The following is a 21,532-nucleotide window of genomic DNA, read 5'->3' as shown; positions in this document are numbered from 1 at the left end:
TGCAGTGACACACTGTCAAGCTTGGAGACAGGCCTTTTGGTTTGGTAGCCTAGGAGAGACCTGGAGAGACCAAACAGCTGAAGCCAGGACTGGTAATGTGGCTACTTCAGGAAGGGAGCTACCCTGTAGCAGTGAGACTGAAGGTGAGCCACAGCTGCTGGTGAGTACTGATGTTCCATTGGATAAAGCAGAGTGACTGCAAGGGCAGAGGTGAGTAGTAGTACCCAGGCTGACAGTGAGGCACCACTGTCAGAGGATATCAGTCTTCCTGTGGATGAAGAGCTGGGAAAAGTTACAAAGATAGAATAGAGACAGGCTCAGCTGTCAGACCGTACACTAAGATGCTTGAGGGAGGTAGCTAGGGAGGTGCCTGATTCTCAAGGAAAAAGGGGAATCTGTATACTGGAACAAAGGGTTACTGTATGGAGAGTGGACACCTGAAAGATGGCTAGAAGATGAGGTAATACAGCAGCGGGTAGTGCCCAGAGCCTACCATCTGGCATGTCTAGCCATAACTCATGACATTCCGTTTGCAGGTCATATGACCATAAAGCATACCAACAGAGGTATTATGCAGAACTTTTATTGGCTTGGGATTTCCAGGGATTTAACAGGGTACTACAGGACCTGTAAGCAGTGCCAGAAAGTAGGTAAGGCAAGAGACAAAGTCAAAGCTCCTTTGATGGCTTTGCCTGTGATTGAGGAGTAACTTCAAAGGGTAGCTATAGATATTGTGAGCCTCTGAGTATCTCAAGTTCCACAGGGAAGAAGTGCATCCTACTGTTAATAGATTATGCTGCCAGATACCTTGAGGCAGTGGCTCTGTCCTCCATCAAGGAAGAAAAGGTGCCAAATGCTTTGCTAGAGATTTTCAGCAGGGTAGGTTTCTCAAGAGAAATACTGACTGACAGAGGTACCAATTTCCTGTCAGACCTGTTGGCTTGTCTAAGGGAGCACTGTGGGGGTGAAGCACCTAAAGACAACTCCCTACAATTGCCAGACTAATTGTCTTGCGGAGAGGTTAAGCTCTCTACTAAAGACCATGCTACAGGCATTTGCAGATGAGTTTAAGAGAGAGTGGGGCAAATATTTGCCCCATCTGTTGTTTGCTTACAAAGAGGTACCCCAAGAATCTACAGGTTTTTACCCTTTGAGTTGCTGTATGGGCATAGGATGAGGGAACTTTTAGATCTGATTAATGATGATTGTGCGGGTGAGTATGAATCCCACAAAGAGTCTGTTGTAGTGTATGTTCTGAACCTCAGGACAAGGCTTAGGGAGCTTGTGGTCTTGGCCCAGGAGATCCTGGCCGGAGCCCAACAGCAGAAACAGGTCTGGTATGACAGGAATGCTCAAGCCAGAGAGTATGCTGTGGGACAGCAGGTAATGGTGTTCATTCCTGTCAGACACAATAAGCTGAAGACAACTTGGGAGGGACCCTTCAAGGTGGTAAGGAAGGTCAGTGATGTTAACTACATGGTAGAACTGCTAGGCTGGAGGCAGAGGCATGAATTGTACTATGTTAACATGATGAAGCCTTACCATGATTTGGAGGCCCTTGTGCTGAGTATTTGCAATGGCTGGAAGGAGAGTCTGAGGGGGATGTGGTGACTGATCCCCACAGTGAGGCTCAGACTGACACCTCAGTGGAAGGGGTAACAATGTCCCAGTGACCATCCCCTCCTCATGTTTGAGAAATCCAAGCAGTGTTACAGGAGTTTGGGGACATGTTCACTGGGAAACCAGATTGCACCCACCTGGTACAGCACCATGTGGATACAGAGCCGCAAAGACCTGTAAAGCAGGCCCCTTACAGGGTGCTTGAGCGAGTCAGACAGACTCTGTGGGAGGAGATAACAGGAGACGTTGGAGCCTTGAGTAATCCAGGAGTCCGGCAGTCCCTGAGCCACCCCAGTGGTGCTGGTGCCAAACAAGGTTGGCACCACCAGGTTCTGTGTGGACTACAGGAAACTAAATAGTCACACAGAGTCAGATGCTTACCCCATGCCTAGGACAGATGAAGCCTTAGACCCGCTGGGTGGGGCTAAGTATCTGACCAGTATTGATCTTACCAAGGGCTACTGATAGGTGCCCTTGACTCACAGCTCTAGAGACAGGTTAGCGTTTGTGACTCCTTTCGGCTTGTATGAGTTGACAAAGATGCCCTTTGGGATGAAAATGCCCCAGGGGCTTTCCAGAGTCTGGTTAATCATATCCTAGCAGGAACAGGAGATTATGCCCTTGCTTACCTGGATGATATTGCAATCTACAGCTATTTCTGGAAAAAGCACCTTCAGCATGTCAGGGAGGTGCTGGGCAGACTTCAGAGGGCAGGGTTGACCATTCAGCCCAGTAAGTGTCAGGTGGATATGGCAGAAGTCTCTTACCTGGGACATAGAGTGGGGAGTGGTAAGATCAGGCCAAGACCTGCCAAAGTGGAAGCCATTTAGGCATGATCTGCCCCTGTTACCAAAATGCAGGTGAGGCCATTCTTAGGGACAGCAGGGTACTATAGAGAGGTTGCTTCCAATTATAGTACCATAGCTGCACTGCTCACAGACCAGGCTAAATAAGTTAGTGTGGACCCCAGCATATCAGCAGGCATTGCAGAAGCTTAAAGGAAATTTGGAGGACCTCCTGTGTTAGCCAGTCCAGATTACAGCAAAGAATTTGTTGTGCAGGTGGATGTTTCAAACCATGGTGTGGGGGCTGTACTTATCCAGGTTTCCTCAGAGGGAGAAGAGAACACAGTGATATATCTCAGCTGTACACTCCACCCCACGGAGGAATGCTATGCAGCTGTATAAAAGGAATGTCTATCCATTGTATCGGCACTGCAGAAACTTCAGTCTTTTCTGTATGGAACGAAATTCACTGTAGTTACAGACCATAATCCCTTAGCATGGCTACATAGAGCCAGCCAGCAAAATGCCAAGTTTTTAAGGTGGAGCTTAGGATTGCAGGCATATGACATGACAGTACAATACCATAATGGAGTTAGCAATACCAATGCAGATATACTCTCAAGACGGGGAATTGCGTAACATATTTCTAGATAAGCTTATTTTTCTCAAGCCACATTTCTCAAGGGCCACTGAAAAACTAGCTTGAGTCCTTGAGGGGAGAGAGATATGGGCAAGTGCCAGCATACCCATCTGGTGTTTTGTAAAGAATTATATGTTCTTTGTATATCAAACTGATTTATGCAAGACATTTGTATTACAAACGTATTACATTTGTATGTCATTTGTATATCAAACTGATTTCTACAGATGCTTGTGCTGAAAATGTATTCATGAGGTTTGCTTGTGCTAAGTGCACCCTGCTGAAATAAAAAGTAATGATGTATTATTGTAACTGAATTAAATGTATATGTTTTAATAGAAGATACTGGGACAGCAACGGTTAACCAGCTGGCTTGCTTTAAGAAAATAAGGGAAATATAAATGAGCTGTTAAACAATTAAAACAATACCCTCTGCGCTGAATAGTACCGGAGACCCTAGGTCTGGAAAAATGCCTTTGCTCATTAGCTCAGTTAAAAAAGGAGAAGCCCCAGGCTTTGCCATAAACATTTAGATGTGTATTGTAGCCATCTATGCTGAATTCCTGCCTCAGCTTCAAAGGGAAGTAATGCAAAAACGTAGAGTCAAATGACCAGATGAGGTCATTCTTCCAGCCTCTTGGAAATTATATTTTAGATATTACAACAGAAATAATAGAGTATTTAGTATTCTTTTTTGAGGAACCTGACTAGAAAGACCCTCATCCACAACATCTTGCCTTGTGGTAGTGAGTAAATTAATTAGGTAACAGTACATTCTCCTAAATTCAGTCAGAAATATAGTGAAGCTTAGTTTACAGAGTGTTTTCTTTATTTGTATGAATTTGTCCATAAATCTTAATTTCAATATGTTCTATGATTTGAACTCTGTGGTTTACTGTAAATATATAATCAATATTTTCATATTATTTTATTATTTATTATTATTAAATATATTTAAAACTTCTATTGTGGCTGTTCCTTGTAGAAAGTATCTAATCTTTGAGAGTACTTATATTTATTTAGTGGCACTGTGTGGGCCACCCCGAACTATTTTGATCAACTACTATCATTTGTATTAGTATTAATATTGCACAGTATAATTGGACACCCCTTGTTAAGGGCCTTAGAGTAGCTGATTGTGGAGTGTCTGGTGGAGGTGATAACTACCTTCAACTTTGGGCAGGAAGGGACACAGCAGATAAATCTGTGCCAGCCTTTCCCAGGTGTGTGTGTGTGTGTGTGTGTGTGTGTGTGTGTGTGTGTGTGTGTGTGTGTGTGTGTGTGTGTGTAAAGAATCAAATCTCATAGTGTATGTGTGTCAGCTACTTGGGACAGGGACAAGAAGCACTGGGTTTGTAGAGAGGGTGCTGGAGGACTTGAATTGGACCACTAGGCTGATGCCCTAACCCTACAGCTGAACAGTGGGAAGTCTTACTGGGGACCAGGAGGGAGACAGATATAGAGAAATCCAGACTCTGGGCTGAGTATGTCCCCTGTGTGCTCTTAAGGGAAACTGTAAGTGATGCAGTGAGGTCTGCATCTGGAAATACTGAGTATGTCCATTTGTATTCCAAGCGCACGTCCCTCTCCAGTGTTATTGGTGAGAATTCAGGCTCTTTGATTACTTGCCCATTGTCTGGATGTCACATATTGTTGACTGTCACATATTGGTAGCAGAGGTGGGCATCACATCCCCTTTATATTGTTTATCTAGACTTTCAATGAATGCTGCTTACTCTGCTTTCTCTTACATATCAATTGGTTATATAGTTTACTATCAAGTATTGTGTAGCAATAGTTACTCATTTTTCCATTATACTCATCTGTTTCTTCCTTTTGATCTTTATTGCTTAGCACCTGACATCTCTATCTACACATAATTCTTTCATCTTTGTAACTTTACCTCTTGTATGCATAGTATCTATTGTTAGCTTTTTTTCCATACCACATTTCCAATTAGAGCTCTGCTCTTAATCTCTACAATCCTTATGATGGGTCTCCATTTCACTAGTGAGCATCTTTCTTCATAAAAACAGCAGCTGATTTTTGCTAAGTTTCTAACTCTACTATTATTTTTTACAGTGCTCCCATGGAACAAGCCTACCACTAATTAATGCAACACATTGGTCATCAGCAGGTCCACCAAATATACCTCTTAATTCTGAACTGGATATGACAATCTAAGATCATTATCATCACACTGGAAAGGACTTCTCATTCATTTCCCTAGGCACCCAAATTCACATCACATCTTATTTTAAAAAGACACAATCTGCCCTTGTTTCTTGTTACCACATTACTAATACAGGTTATAGATATTCATCTTAACCATAAATCAAATCAATGATAATAGGCTACGTGAACATCTGCAGCATTAATGACAAATGGACTCAATTTGAAATATGGTTACAACTATATATCTCAAACACATTGACAATTACAGAATCATTGTTCAAAGATGATCATTTTTAACACCATAAATTTGCCTGCAATGTATTATCTTTATTGACATTAGGGCTAGCAATAGACAAGGAGGTGGTGTCTTGATGTTTGTAAACAATGAAGCAAATCTACCTCCTAAGCTTTTTGCACATATTAATGCCAAGAATGAAGAGGCTTCATGGTACAGATGGATAAAGCCCTTACTGTGCCTCCAATTATGCTGTTTTGGCTAGTGCCACAAGCACTAGACTTACTGGAAAGAGAGGGAAGATGGGAGTGTGCAAATGGTGGCAGTTTTCTCACACTGGTTGGCAGGAGGCTTCCAATGTCCACTGCAATAGTAGCATTAAAAGCTGAGCAAGCTCCATACTGCAAGCAATATACTGTTTGGTCAGGAGGTTGCACATATATGGAAGTGCACATGCACCTCTGTAAACAGCAGTTGAGCTTTCAAGGCTGCCATGTGGCAGGAGATGAATAGTGCCCTCTTTATCAGCAGGGTGATGCTATATCAGCATCCTAGTGTACCTCACTGTTCTCAGATGGGAGTTGGGTTCAGACTGATGAAGGATAAGGTGGTTCTGGTAGACCTAGTGAATAAGGGGAGGAACTGGTGACAGCTGATTCTTAGTTAGAGGGTGCAAAAAGACTGAAAAAATGTTAATGACCCTAGCTGGGTACTAATCAAAGCAACAGCAAGTAACCACTTTATAAAATGCATAGCTTATATCTATTTTTGTCATTCCTTGTGCTCCCATCAGCTCTGAATGAAATTTTTACTGTTATTATACTGAATGACACTGGCCATGATTTAGCCAGTTCATTCAGGAACTAAGTTAACTAACTATTCTTATCTTATAATCTGGTGTAGCTTGTTAAGAATGGTACAATAATTTATGGTTGGCCTTACATAACACCACAGTTAGACATTTTATATATATATATATATATATATATAAAACATTTGTTAACTGGGAAAGCCTGACATATGTATGTATATATATATATATATATATATATATATATATATATATATATATATATATATGTATATATAGCCACATGAAGGTGTAGAGTGATGTAGTGCTGCAGTCACTTATACACCAGATATAACCAGTGTGTGTGTGCCAGTAATACTGTGAGCTGTAGTGTCTAATAGTAGGTAGGTAGGTGTTCTAATATGACATCAGCCACCTTGTGTGTGTATGTTATTTTCCATACAGCAGTACAGACATGCCCATCTGGCCTATGTTGGTGCAATGGCCAATCATTTTATGGCCCTGTGACTAGTGTCCTCCACAACAGTGTCCTCCCTGTCAACAGCCTGCTGATGTCATCCACCTTAACAGCACTGGCAGACGCTTTCAAAACACAAAGGCTCTGTGGCACATGCGATAAGTTCTTAGTGCTATGCTGTGTACTACTAGATAGGTGGGGGTTCTAATCTGAAAAAGGGCAACTGTGTGTGTGAGTAGATATGTCCCCTTGCAGCAGTGTGCCTGTCTTGCCTATCTGTGTGCAATGGTAAAACATTTTAAGGCTCTGTACCTACCTGTCAACCCCCCCTATTGTCCTTCTTCGCAGGGCCTGCTGATGTCATCCACCTTAACAGCACTGTCAGACCCTCTAAAAGCACATAAGCTCTGTGGCACATGCGATAAGTACTTAGCGCTATAGTATATTCTACTAAATAGGTAAGGATTCTAGTCTCAGAAAGTGGAACTCTAGGAATGTGTGTGTAAATATATCCCCTTGCAGCAATGTGCCTATTTGTGTGCAATGGTTATACATTTTAAGGCCCTGTGTCTACCTGTCAATCACCCCATCGGCCTCCTTTTCAGAGCCTGTTGATGACATCCATCTTAACAGCACTGGCAGACACTGTCAAAATGCATCAGCTCTGTGGTGCATGTGGCAATTACTTAATACTATAGTATATACTAGTAGATAGGTAGGGGTTATAATCTCAGAAAGGTGTGTGTGTGTGTGTGTGTGTGTGTGTGTGTGTGTGTGTGTGTGTGTGTAAATATATCCCCTTGCCGTAGTGTTACTGTCACGTCTATTTGTGTGCAATGGTTATACATTTTAAGGTCCTGTAACTAGCTGCTGGCCCTAAATAGCCCACATGTATGTAGGTATACATGCTATCTGCCAACACCTACATTTGTAGGTACAAAACACTCAGGCGACACATATCAAGGGTAGCATGCCTTGCCACTGGGTATGCATGCATGATTACTCTGTCTGCCCCATTGTCCTTGACACACTGTTCTATACATATTCCCCTAGGTAACCAAGCAAATATACAGCAGTACCTTGATGATGTCATATTTCTGTTTTGGTACCATGCCATCCTCAGCTGCTGCATTGTCACCAAGTCTCCATAGCTTAGTCATGCAGAACCCTGGAACAGAAACATACAAAGGTCTGAGATACACCTGTCAGTCTGAAACACTACCACCAATGCAACATCATGCAACAAACATGCAAACACTTTGATGTGTACTCATAACACATGCCAGCATACAGCACCTGTCATGGTATAACACTACCGCACTACAAAATGTTATGTAATGTACTATAGTCACCCTGTGCATCAAATACATATTTGCATGTCCCTGCTTTGATGGTATGGATGGCAGGGATGTGACACAGGTATCATCACATGCACAGGGTATGGTGTGGGGGTGACAGAGGCCTAGACTCTGCCAAACAGTTGACATTCTGTATGTGATTCAGGAAGGGTTGCTGATCAGCTGGGCCATGAAGAGGTGTCGTATGTGTCTGTTAATAATCTGCATGTGAGAGTGATGTTAGAGTGTGTGCATGTACACAGTCAAGCCATGTGTTTGCCCTACAAGTGGGCATGTTGGACAGCAGTGGACTGTGCATGGCAGGATGGACAGTTCACCGTCTCCAGCCATGAGGAGTGGCACTGGCACCACCATATCCAGGGTCAGATGTGATACTAGTCACTGATGATAAGTGGTGTCTGCTGTGCCCATATCCCTCATGAAAGCACCCAGGACCACATGCTCATGACCTGCCACATCGTGGTGTGGACAACACCCTCTCTTCTGTATTGCTGGAGGTACTGCCACTATGGAAGCGTGAGTGTGTATGGTCATGTGGATTCTCAACAGATGCTGTTGTTGATCTATGGCCACATATCCAACACCCTACTCCCACCATTTGTTCTAGCACAATATGCTGTCAAGGACTGACAATGTTTCACTCCACTGTCTGTTCACTACATCAGTGAAATGATGCATGGTGTCACCAATGTGATGGAGGGTGTCACGGATATCAGACAGTGATGCATCCATGATCCTGAGCATCTGTCTGTTGTTGCATTCAGAACATGCCTGTACCTCCATGACAGACCGAAACATGTATCGAGTCACTCGTGATGTGATGTCTGTGACAGGTGGAGGATGGGCAGCAGTCCTCCTTGAAACATCCCTGTCAATTTACCTGTGTGGGACCTTGCCAGTTCTCTGACTCTGGCTAGTGGCTACACTCACTGATCCCATAGTTTCCACACTCTCCTGTTCGATTGTGCCACACTCTGTCTGATATCTGTGGCCACAGGGGACTGGGTATGTGTGGGCATGGTGACTGTGTGTGGAGGCAATGCGGGAGGAAAAGGGATGTCAACCCATGGGACAGATTCAGCCCCCAATAGCCCCACCTGTGCCTGACTATGGCCACCATCATCCTCTGAATCCGATGAGACACTGACACCAGGATGTGATGGGGACACACTCCAACCCCCATGGTTACCTGTGAGGATGAAGACAACATAAGTACATTAATACCTGCACTATTATGTCTAGTGATCCATACATATACACACATATAGGTGAGGTGCCACAACTGCATTACACATACCACATCGTAGTTCTTGTCCCATGCACAATACACAAGCAGACTACAACATACACAGACAAGACAGGCCCTTCATAACATGCATTGCAGCTACATTCAGTTAATGGTGCCACTACTATACACCTGTGAGATAAGTGATATGTCAGTGTATGTGATAGACCTACACCTAAAACACAGTGTACCCGTCTTGACCATAATATTGCCCCCTGTATAGCAGACTGCATAGACCTTCACAAAACTAAGTGCAAATATGTTACAGCTCCTGCAAATACACTACTGTGATTACCATTTCAATGCACTTCAGTTAACTGAACATACAAGTATTGTACTCTGGCTAAGCATATCAGTTGTGTCTACAACAAAATGGAAGCCCTTAACATTCTTAGGGTATATATGATCCATACAGAAACAGATTCACCCTCACTGACTAAAGGACATTGGACTCTGTTCACACCTGATGTACCTATGGAAATGTGAAGGGGAGGAACTGTCAGCAAAAACAAATGTGGCATTGTTATAGAATAGTATGTGTGTATATCAACATGTACAGTAGAAACTGTGATACTGCCCACATTGTTGACATTCTGAATATGTGTGCGCAAGTGTGCATTACAAACAACCCCCCCAATGCAGATTGACCTGACATCCGTGTACTGGTATGCAAAGACTGCCACAATGACTAATACCATATTACAGTGATGAACACAGGAGGCTTACATGAATACTCCTCTGCTGTGGAAGCTGTGGCACTCACCTTTACAATGTATGGGATGATGGATGCTTGGGATCTGGTGTTTGATCCCAGGTTTGCTAGGAATTCCTGTGCGGCTAATAGTGGTTGTTCTGCTGCAGGTCGTCCACTGGTGGCAGCACTGTCCCTGGCCACAGCAGCAGCCCTTTGCCCTGTAGCATTTATCATATCCATTGCCCAATGTCAGACCTGCTCATAGCTCCTTTCCAGTAGCTTTACTTGACTTACTGTTGTGATGAGTTCAGCCCACAGTGCTGTACATTGCTCATGATTTTGGTGACTCCTGGATAGCAGTATGTTGTGATGCGGTCTGAGGCCATCCAGGATCACATAATTTTCCACAGCTGAAAACAGTGGGTGCCTCTGTCTCTACATCCTTTCTGAAAGACAGGAGGAGGGGAACACACCACGGGACCACATACATTGCTCTCCACTGTATACACACCCTGCACATGCAAATTGGCCTGCACTATCCTCCGCTAACTCCCAATCATACCCTGCCATCTATCAACAAAGTATGTATGTGGCTACATAGTGCCAATACCAGTTATGCCCTGTGTCCTGTGATGGAGTGTGTTGCATGTCTCCACTCCAATCAATGCCATCTACTGTGGTGTGTCCCCTGTAGACAACGTCCCAGTACCATATCATACATACACTGTCTGACAAATAGGTGAGTCTTGCTACAAGTATATGGGGACAGTCCAGCAACATTTGTGTGAAGCAACGACAGACAGCACTGAAAATGTGGTGTAGGGCATCTTCCCTGTAGGTGTCCGTCTTCTGCAGTACAGAGATGTTTGCAAAATGTGTATGTGTGCCTAATATATGTTGACCCTTTGCCAGAAACATGTGGATGTATGGCAAACAGTTGGACAATACTTAATGGCTGATTTCAGAATGACGGAAATCTGGCTGTCAGATGCTGGAATCCTCAGAAAACAGTTATGCTACAGTAATATCTGTCACCACATTCATTCCCTTACTTTGTATGATCAATATGTACACTCTGTCGCTGAGGTCTGGCCTGTCCCCCCACTACTACTGGCTATGACCTGAAGTCCTGCTGTAGGGGGTTGCCAGGTATGCTAGCCATAGCACTCAAGTGATGAGATATGAATGTTGACTAAACAGTACCTAACCAGAGTACATCAGGGACAGTCAGGGACACCCGTACAATGTTTGAACTATTCCTGTGTGACATTCACAGACTGAGAGGAGCTGAATGACCGTACATCATGAGATATGCCAGCTATGTCCACCATTACTTACTGTCACTATCGTCTAATAGACAATCCAGTAGCATTCATACAGGAGCCAACCATTGAAGGAGAGAATGATAGGGCCAAAGCTGTGATCTACGTCACAGCAGGCAGAGTTGAAAGGCATGCCTGTAGGTGCTGGACAGCAGACTATCACCAACATATCATTCCCAGAGATGAACTACAGGCCTACTATTGTAACCTCTATTTCCCATAACTGAATCCTCCCATCTGCATCCCATTAAATGGGGATTTCTATTACCTACCTCGTAGAGTGCTGTACTCCTTTTTGTGTGGAAATCCTAAAGAAAAATGCTTCTGAAATCACAGTCTCTCTTGGTAAAGCAAGTCACAGACGTGTTTACCATAGACAGCTGCTTGCCTTTTGTAGGTAATACTCATTAACAGGTGATTGACTGTCCACCAATCTGTGACTCAGACTTTCTAATTGCATCCAGAACAGATGGGTTGCACTTTCATCAGCCAATGGCATGGCATAATAGTGCTATATTTAAGGTCTTCATGTAGGCCTTGGTCCCTTTCCTAGTCTGTGAGATGGACATTATCGAGGTGTTGAGACTGCAGCATTGCAGAGAGTAGGTAAAAATACTGTCCACTGTTCAGATTTATGTGGTATGTCCACAGTTTTGCATGCTATGTTTGGCCATTGTGAAATGACTTTCTGATTATGTGGCAGTTCAGTGTTAAATAATGTTGGTCAAGGTCAGTAAGGGGGAAGACAGATCTGAGTGTCATACGTCATATGCATCAGAATATGCAAGCTGCTTCAGTAGCTGCTAGTCTATCAGCTGTGTATGTCTGTAGGGGAAGACTGTGACATGTCCCTGTTGCTTGACGTTTGCCCCCCCCCCACCCCTTTATGTAAGGGTGTTATGTGGATCCCTTGCTCTAGGGGGTTGTAAGGTACAGTAGGTCTGTAGCAGGTAGCTGAACATACTGCTGCATATGTTGCAGGCTGCAGCTGCTGTGTTTTGCCCAGGAGTCATACTGGGGAGTGTGAACACATTGAAGGAGAGCAAGCTGTATGCGTAAGTGAGGGAGCAGTGTCAGCTCTGTTGTTACAGCAGAGCCAGAGTGAGGTTAACCATAACATTCCAGGTAAGGCATGTGCTTAAGGTAGATATGTTTTGTAATAGTGCCATTCAGAGAGTGATAGGCAACATTTAGGAAGCCTATACATATTTGTGCAGTGTGCCCCTACCTACAGGCCTTTGACATGCTAACATGGGTAGCAGTGAATGTAGTAGCAGCAATCTGTTCTGCTTAAAATTGCAGGACTCAGTCATTATTTGTTGTATTCACAAGCATGTCATTGAAGTGCAACACACTGGATTTGAACCCAGGACTGTAGGTGGCAAAATGTACAGCATGCTAGGAATTTAACAAACTGAGCTATTGAGTCAATACTGCACCAGGTGTATTTGCAAGATATGTGTGCATGCATGCAGTCTGTTACACAGGATTCACATAAGCATGTGTGTTCGGATGGATGTGACATGTGACACTGAACTGTCTGTCATGATTTTCTAACCTCAGTCTGCACTGACTTGACATTATTTCAGCACACAGAATAGGTTCTGTGAAAACTGTGCCAAAAGTAGATAGCACAACTGTGGACATTCTGCAACAGTCTGTGCAGCTGACAGCTATACCTGCTATCTCAGGTCTCACATCCATCCATCATTATTTATTTGGCTGTGTACTGGTTTGGTGTCTGCATCACAGTGCCAAGTACACTTAGGGTTGCCACCTTTTCACATGCTCAAAGTGGGACATTTTTGGTACAAACGTCAGATTTTGCAGGTTGAAACATACCCACGGCCAGTACAAAGGACAGAGCTTCACTTTTTTTGCCTAAATAAAAGCTGATTCTTGTAGCATTTTAGTTGCTTATTCTGTTTCTTATAACATTTAGGTGTTTCAGATACAGAAAAACTGTTTTCTGCAACTATTACATAAAATATAGGAAATAATTTTGTCCTAAAGTCTCAGGACATTTGCCATTTTTACAATTTTTTTGCAGGACACAACTGCCCAAAGAGGGACTGTCCCTCTCAAAGTGGGACAGGTGGTAACCCTAAGTACACTGTCATTTTTCAAATTATATGTACAAGCAGTGTGTCATGGCAATCAGGATATGTTTATGGAAACAGATGTTTTACTTCAAAACTGAGTGGCCTAGTGGGCTAATGCAGTATGCTGTACTTGACAGGGTCCTTGATTTGTGACTTGGCAAGGGTGATTATTTTGCAGATGTGCCTAATAGTGTCAGAAACAGACAAGGTGATTAAAGCAGTTTTAAGTGGGTTTGCGAGGCGCACCATGCCGCTTAGCTCCGCTTAAATCCATGCTAAATTTAAAACAAGAAAAGAAAAAAAGGGGTGATTGGAAAGTGGTGAAATGGGGGTGAGCAAGGGGAAAAACATACTGAAAGGCAGGTAGGGATGTGCAGGACAGGTGTAGGAAATAGCTCTCTATTTCCTGTACAGCAACAGCTGTTGTAGACAATATACCGCTAGTGGGTAGAAATATCTGGGGTGTGTACAAACCATATCGGAGTGCTGGGTTGGCTACCTGACCCAGGTACAGTTGCAAATGGTATATTTGCAGTCTACAGTTATTACAGTTTCATACTTCCTGCAGAAGCATACCTAAGAGCAGGAACGCATATAGCTGAAATACAATGGTGAACACAAGACAATCTTGATATACACAGTATACCTTGGGTGTTCCTATTACTTTTTCAGATCTTAGTGCAGAACAAATATCATAATGCATTATATCCTGTTGTACAGCTCCAAATCTACAGTTTAGCAGAACACTCTTTATTAGCTAACCTTCAGTCACTTAGCGGTATTCTTTGTGATTTTAGTTCACAGCAGATGTAATACTCAATTTCATGAACAACAGCCCAAACTATACACATACTGCAAAACATGTCTTTATTAGGGGTGACTTCATGCAGTGAGTAGTACATTTTTCCAGTCTTTATTGCAGAATAGTTCATATAATGCAGGTGTTGCAATATAGCTGTAATTCCATAATTAATGCAGTAGAAACTTTATTTCCTTAACATTCTCAAGTTTCATGCTTTCATCTTTATTGAACTATACATTTCATTACTCACTTATTGCAGACCAGTTCTATGACCACATTTATTGCAGTATAATCAAAACTATATGTATCTAATGGCAGTTAATACATTACTCCTCCTTGTTTATATGACTATAGATTGCAAGATACATCTGTACTCACCACAATCATGGTGCAGCCTGGCCATATGCCCTGCATGGACCTCTAGGTTGAGAGCTATCTCTTCTACAGCTGTAGGGAGAGAAGCACATCAATATGTGTACTTGTCTATCACACATTCAGATTAGGTATTCGTAAAACAATGCAAACAGTACTTACAAACTTGTGGGGCATTCCCATCCGTAGCATCTTGGATCCAGGTGGCCAAGAGATCTCCCTTCCAATGCTTCAGGTCATCATAATGATGATACACCTGCTCACCTGTGTGGGGGATACCAGTTGCACTGGTGAGATCATGTGCCAGCCAGTTTCAGGCCTCCAACTTGTACTCTGACCCCTGGTACTGGCCCTGCAGCAGCCAGATGTCATTGTATTTAACGAGGAGTCCAAACATGACCCTGGACTCCAAAATACCCCAAAGCTGCTCCCAGAAGTGGGCACCCTCTCCAACACCTGCCATAGTTCCTGCCAAGTTCAAATTCCAACAGGTTCTGCTGTATTCCCGCTTGTTGCACTTAAATTAGCCTGTTTTCCCACCCTTTACTGCCATTGGGCAATTATTAAAAATGCAGTGCATTGCTTAGCACTACGCAAACCAGCTAAGCACAGCTAAAAGTAATTCTTGTTAAAGCAGTGCTTGGCAAGGCTTAGCTGTGCTTACTGGAGCTTAGAAGACCGCAGCAAAGCAGGATTTAAAAATACATCTCATAAGTGTGTATTTGCCACATAAATGCTTAATAATATGTCTGTGCATACATACAATATGCAGTCAAGGGTTTAAACATACTTTTCATAATGGGTATTTGCAGCATAAGTTATTAATAACCTGCCTGTGTATTCATACAAAATTCAAAATTCAATCACTGTTTAATAGTACATCTCATAAATATGTATTTGCAAAATAAATTTAATAACCTGTCTCTGTAATAATACAAAATTTAATCAGGATTTAACATTATTCTCATAATGTGTATTTACAAAATAACCTGTTTTTGTAATCAAACCCCACACCTACTGCACAAAAGGCTTTTATTCTTACCATTTGGCTACATGGCCATGTAGACTGCTGCTATACTTTTACATATATCTCTCCACTACATTTAAGCACAGCTGAGCTCCACAACATGCAAACCCACTCAGCTTTGCTTAAACTTGACCTTTGCTTTCATAATTAAATGTATCCAGTTTCTATTTTTAGATGTCTGGCACGTGTCCATTGCTGTGCTCCATTCCCTGCAAACACACAAAAAAAAGAAAACTTTTTATTACATACATTGATATCTGGCACTTTGACAGCACAGGGGGTATGATACTCATCTCCAGACACAGTAACACATGTCCACACTGATTCAATAACTGTGTTACACAGCTCTCCCTCAGTAACGTGCCTTCATTAATATGCATGGAGCGCTACAGAGAGGAGACTGTATATATGACCACGATAACTTCCATGTAGGCTTTACACTATGCCTAAATGGATTTTATTAAATCCCCGGGTTAAAGTTTCCAGTTGACAATATCAATCCTAGTATACCAAGAGAAGTACTCTTAATGTAATGCATAAATGATTGATCTAATATAGATGTTAACTTAGAATCACTGTTAAGTTTGACTACGGTTCCTCTATGAAACCTCAATTTACAACATGTTGAAGAAACTAAACAGTATGTGCAAAGGCCTGAAATACCAAAATGGTAAAATCTCCATATGTAAGCATTATTTGCAGTTAGGCAAAACTGTCTCTTTTCCTCATGTTGTGGCAAACTCCCCACACTACCTAAACTTAAGTACACCAATTCCATAATTTCATGAACACAAAGACATGAGAAATCTCACAAAATTAAGAGATCACTGCTGGTGCAGACCTAGAAATCATGCTAGCAGTAATTTCATATGGAAAGCTCTGAACTGTATTCTGTTCTTCTATGTGTTGTGATTTGGGCAATTGATATCCAAGTAATTTGATTTTGGCAAACTATAGATATATCCTTGACTGCACTTGTGTAATTTCTTTAGCTTTGATTTTATATGTCAGTGTATAATCTCTCTTGTTCTACTGTGTCAATGTCACTTTGCTGTCATATATATTGCTTACATTTGTTATGTGTTTCCAGGTCCTCTCTTATAGTGGGTTGTCACAAGAACAAACACTAGAATAACTATTTTTACATTTTAAAAAAGTATAAATTAACACAGAAGTCCAGGCAAAATCAAAATGCTCCAAATGCAAAACTCCAACTCCACTCGAACGCCAATGCCAAAGATACTGTTAGTGTAACTGTTGTTATAGTAGTTTCGCTAAGAATACTGGAAACTGGAAACTTTCGTAAAAGAAATTTAATAGTCTATTAAATTTCTTTTAATAGAGGGCAGTCCGGCCCAGTCAACAGTCCCGCCGGGAGCCGGAGGCCCCCTGCCCCTGCCACGAGGGCGGAGGAGGGTGTGGCGGTGGTCATCTCCCACGACCCCGGGTCATGGCAAGGGCTGATGCTGTGGGCTGTAACACTCCCCTCTGGGGAGGGGAGCCACCTTCCGCCCGGCCTTCCCGGCCAACCCGGAGCCGGTTGCGGTGCAACACCTCGGAGGAAGTGTGCCTGATGTCTGCTGGTGCGCCCAGGGATGGTCCTGCACCCCTCCGGAGGGGGAGGGGGATCCGCCTCGCCTGGGCAGCTGGCGTGGCCGCTGGGTTGAATCCTCTGGGCGGACCATGCGGACCCCTCCCATTTACCTCTGAATGGTTTCACGCCCTCTTGAACTCTCTCTTCAAAGTTCTTTTCAACTTTCCCTTATGGTACTTGTCCGCTATCGATCATGTGCCAGTGTATAGCCTTAGATGGAGTTTACCACCTGCTTTGGGCTGCATTCACAAACAACCTGACTCTGGGAAGACCTGATCCTGACGTGCCGGAGGCCGCCACCAGCCTCACACCATCAGCGGGCTGAGCCTGGATGACAAAGATTTGGGCCCCCTGGGCGGAGCCGGGGAGACGGACTTCCGTACACCACATTTCCCTGTGCCCATCGTCCAGGCACGGATTCGGTGCTCGGCTCTTCCCTCTTCACTCACCGTTACTGAGGAAATCCTGGTTAGTTTCTTTTCCTCCGCTTAGTAATATGCTTAAATTTCACGGGTCGCCACGTCTGATCTGAGGTCGCGTTCCAAGTGGGGTCACAGGGGGGGGGTGGCGGTGGGACAGCGGGGGCCCTGTGGGGTGGATGGGCAGGCCGTCCTCTTTCCCCCTCCCTGGGAACCCTCGCGGCCCCACCACCACCCCTGCCGCCGGTCTTCCGGGGGTGGGAGGAGGACAGCCGACACGGCCCTGGTATGCGAGAACTGGGTGGGCATCGGGATCCACCCCGGGAGGGTAGCCTGGTGGCACTAGCACCGACAGCCTCCAGGGGGGTGGGCCTGACACGCACCTGCTCTCTCCCATCCTCGGACGGGCTTCCCAGCTCGGGGCAGCAGGGGGACTTGTCTCCTCCATCCGCGTCTCTCCCTGGGGGGACAGGCGGCCTGCCGCAGGCTCCCTCGACTCCCCGGCTGCACCCTCTGTGGGGGCCAGACGACCCCCTGGGGTGATGGAAGGCATGACGACCCTCAGACAGGCGTAGCCCCGGGAGTAACCCGGGGCCGCAAAGTGCATTCAAAGTGTCGATGATCAATGTGTCCTGCAATTCACATTAGTTCTCACAGCTAGCTGCATTCTTCATTGACGCACGAGCCGAGTGATCCACCACTCAGAGTCATTCTGCTTCTCGTCCGCCGGGGTGCACCGCCGCCCGCCCGGCGTCGCACCTCGAGACGAGCACGCGAGGTTTCACGGGTGTTGTCACAGGCACCTGGACCAAGGTTTCTGGCCCCCATGCAGCAGGACAGCAGGGAGTCCTGTGGCAGCCAGCATGCGGCCACACTGCTGACCACCCTGGTCTTTGAACCAACGGCCTGTGTGGGGCGGGGCATCCTCTGCAGGTACCCGCGACCGACATCGAGGGGAGAGGACTCTATTGTGCTACCCCCGGGGTGGCCCCACATGGCCGGAGGGTAGGCCGCCACCCCCCTACCAGGATGGTACCCTCTCCCTTCCCCCTGCTGCGTGGGGGAGCTGGCTGCCTCTGGGGTGTGTGGCGGACCGCACCACTGGGCTGTGCGTGCCCCCTTGCTGCCATCCCCTCATGGTGGCGATGGGGCACTCTGGGCCAATCTGTCAATCCTTTCCGTGTCTGGGCCAGGTGAGGTTTCCCGTGTTGAGTCAAATTAAGCCGCAAGCTCCACTCCTGGTGGTGCCCTTCCATAAATTCCTTTAAGTTTCAGCTTTGCAACCATACTTCCCCCGGAACCAAAAGACTTTGGTTTCCCAGAAGCTCCCCGGTGGGTAATGGGAATAACACCGCCAGATTGCTAGTCGGCATCGTTTATGGTCAGTATCTGATCGTCTTCAAACCTCCAACTTTCGTTCTTGATTAATGAAAACATTCTTGGCAAATGCTTTCACTTTTGTTCGTCTTGCGCCGGTCCAAGAATTTCACCTCTGGCAGCACAATACGAATGCCCCCGGCCATCCCTCTTAATCATGGCTCCAGTTCCAAAAACCAACAAAATTGAACCGGAGTCCTATTCCATTATTCCTAGCTGAAGTATTCAGGTGACCGGCCTGCTTTGAACACTCTAATTTTTTCAAAGTAAACGCTTCGGACCCCCGGGACACTCAGTTAAGAGCATCGAGGGAGTGCCGAGAGGCAGGGGCTGGGACAGGAGGTACACACAGATCCCTTTGTGCTAAGATGGATTGAAAACTGGCTCAAGAACAGAATGCATGCTGCTAGAGTTGGTAATGCCTCATCATTAAAGGAAAAGGTAACCATCAGCATTCTCCAGGTATCTGTATTGGGCCTCAGCCTTTTTGAAATTCATTTCACTGATCTCAAAACTGATAACAATGATCTCTGGCTAAATTTTCACAGATGATTGCAAATTGGGTGTATCTGTCAAATCAACAAATGTTGCAAATTCCTTTCAATTGGAATTATCATGCATTAACATAGGATGGAATTAGAAAGGACTCAAACAAAATGCTAAGACATGCAGTATCATCTTCTTCAGAAAACAAAAATAAATAATTCTGCCACCTACTGGGGTGATGACACCTTACTCTACAAGGATTCTGTCTTCAGAGACCTGGGCACCTGAGTAGAGAGCTACATTTCATTTGGTCACTATAGAGTGTCTGTAGTCAGGAAGTCCTTCTAATATCACAATTAACCAAGGACATCTCTACTAAAACCATGGAAGTTAGTCTTTCCCCTGTACTTTGCCTTGGTTAGACCCATTATTAAAAATAATGTATCCTTTAACATATATCTCTCAACTTAAAAGACCAAAGAGGTTCCTAGCAACAATCTCAGTTCTCAAGAATTTTAGCTATCAGAAAAGGATGGAGTCCCTGTCCCTGAACTTGGTGTCATATAAACTCTTGAGTGTGCTTTGCATTATGTGCCCTTTGGGATACAATTATCCAAGATTTCAATGTGTCAAACAGTACAGCCAGGATTAGAACGAGATCTAACTGTACATCAGGGAATAAATAAAACTAAATTAAAACATGGGTTCATTACCTAGTTACTCCTCTTGCTCTGGAATAGACTCCCCTTATATGTCAAGCAGTGCAGTTCTCTGTTTGCCTTCAGACATAGCCTAGAAAATTAGATGGGTACTTATAATACACTCCAGGAATACAGGCCTTGCTTCTCGAAAAGGTGGGTTGTACTTGAGGGTGATTATTAGCAAGGCACACATAGCCTCTGGTCAAATAGCTATATATCTCCTATGATTAATATAGTTCCTAATACTAAAGACCTTAGATCCAGCTCACACACAACAGTGAAAAGTACAACTATGGATGGTTCTGCATCACTTTTGTTTTACTGCTTTGCATATCTGTCAGATATTCAGTTTGCATTTTTCTTTGCACTGGCAGTGTAAGACAGAGACAGATTTGAGTTGGGTCATATTTCTAGACCTGTGAGGGTTTGGCATCATAAAGGGAAGAAATTAAAGATCTAGGGTAACCCCTTTTATCTTTACAAGGAACTTGTCTTAAGTAAATAAATATTCTGTACCAGGTACCCAATATAAGTACAGTTCTTATAATAATCATTGGACAAAAGCATAGGCAAATGCCTTTGGGAATTTACTGTTGCCTTGATTGTAAATGCTTAGAAACAAACAACATAAAGTAAGCATTATAGAGGCCATGTCTGGAAAGGTGAACAAAACAAGCTTTAATACTAATGCAAGTGTCAATCTGTTGTGGAAGATAATGAGTCACTTTCTTTTGTTCATTTTTTCTTACAGGCCATTTAAGATATAACATGCCGCTTCAGGGTAATGTAGTCAGATATGATCTGGACTAATAGAAGGAATGTGGGCAAAACCCAAGAGTGAGGAAGAAATGACTCCATTTAATCTTGACCTTGTGATTTTTCATTTTTCTTTCTACTGTAGGCTAAGAATTCAACAATGAAATATGGGAACTAAAATAAAGAATATCAGCATACTAGAGTAGGCATACATGACTGGATTAGTTAACTGGTCATGTTTGATTTCTTTTTATTTTTCATCATGTTCTTTGAATTTAAGGAAGTATAATTAACAGAAATATAATTTACAATGAACAAACGAAGAAGAGGTGAAAGTATTAAATGTTCATTAATTTAGGTAAGTCGAGCATGATATTAGATGTTACTAAACAAATAATACATGGAACATATGGATTAACTAAGGAAGAGTTCATTTTTGTTTTAAATGATTGTACCAGTTGTCCAAGAAATGCTATCTTTTACGAAAGATCACTTTATGCCTGACCATTCTTAT

General features: G+C 43.7%; 1 non-coding gene across 1 annotated transcript; it reads right to left on the bottom strand.

Moving 5' to 3' along the window:
• Positions 1 to 18,253: 18,253 nt before the first annotated feature.
• LOC122801904 lies at positions 18,254 to 18,407 on the bottom strand. Its single transcript, XR_006364820.1, has one exon. It is a non-coding gene; the product is annotated as a 5.8S ribosomal RNA (ribosomal RNA).
• Between the last annotated feature and the right edge of the window lie 3,125 nt (positions 18,408 to 21,532).

This window comes from Protopterus annectens, chromosome 1.part0 (assembly GCF_019279795.1).
Source record: "Protopterus annectens isolate FY-2018-M chromosome 1.part0, PAN1.0, whole genome shotgun sequence".
Lineage (NCBI taxonomy): Eukaryota > Metazoa > Chordata > Ceratodontiformes > Protopteridae > Protopterus > Protopterus annectens.
This window is presented reverse-complemented; position numbering and strand designations above follow the sequence as displayed.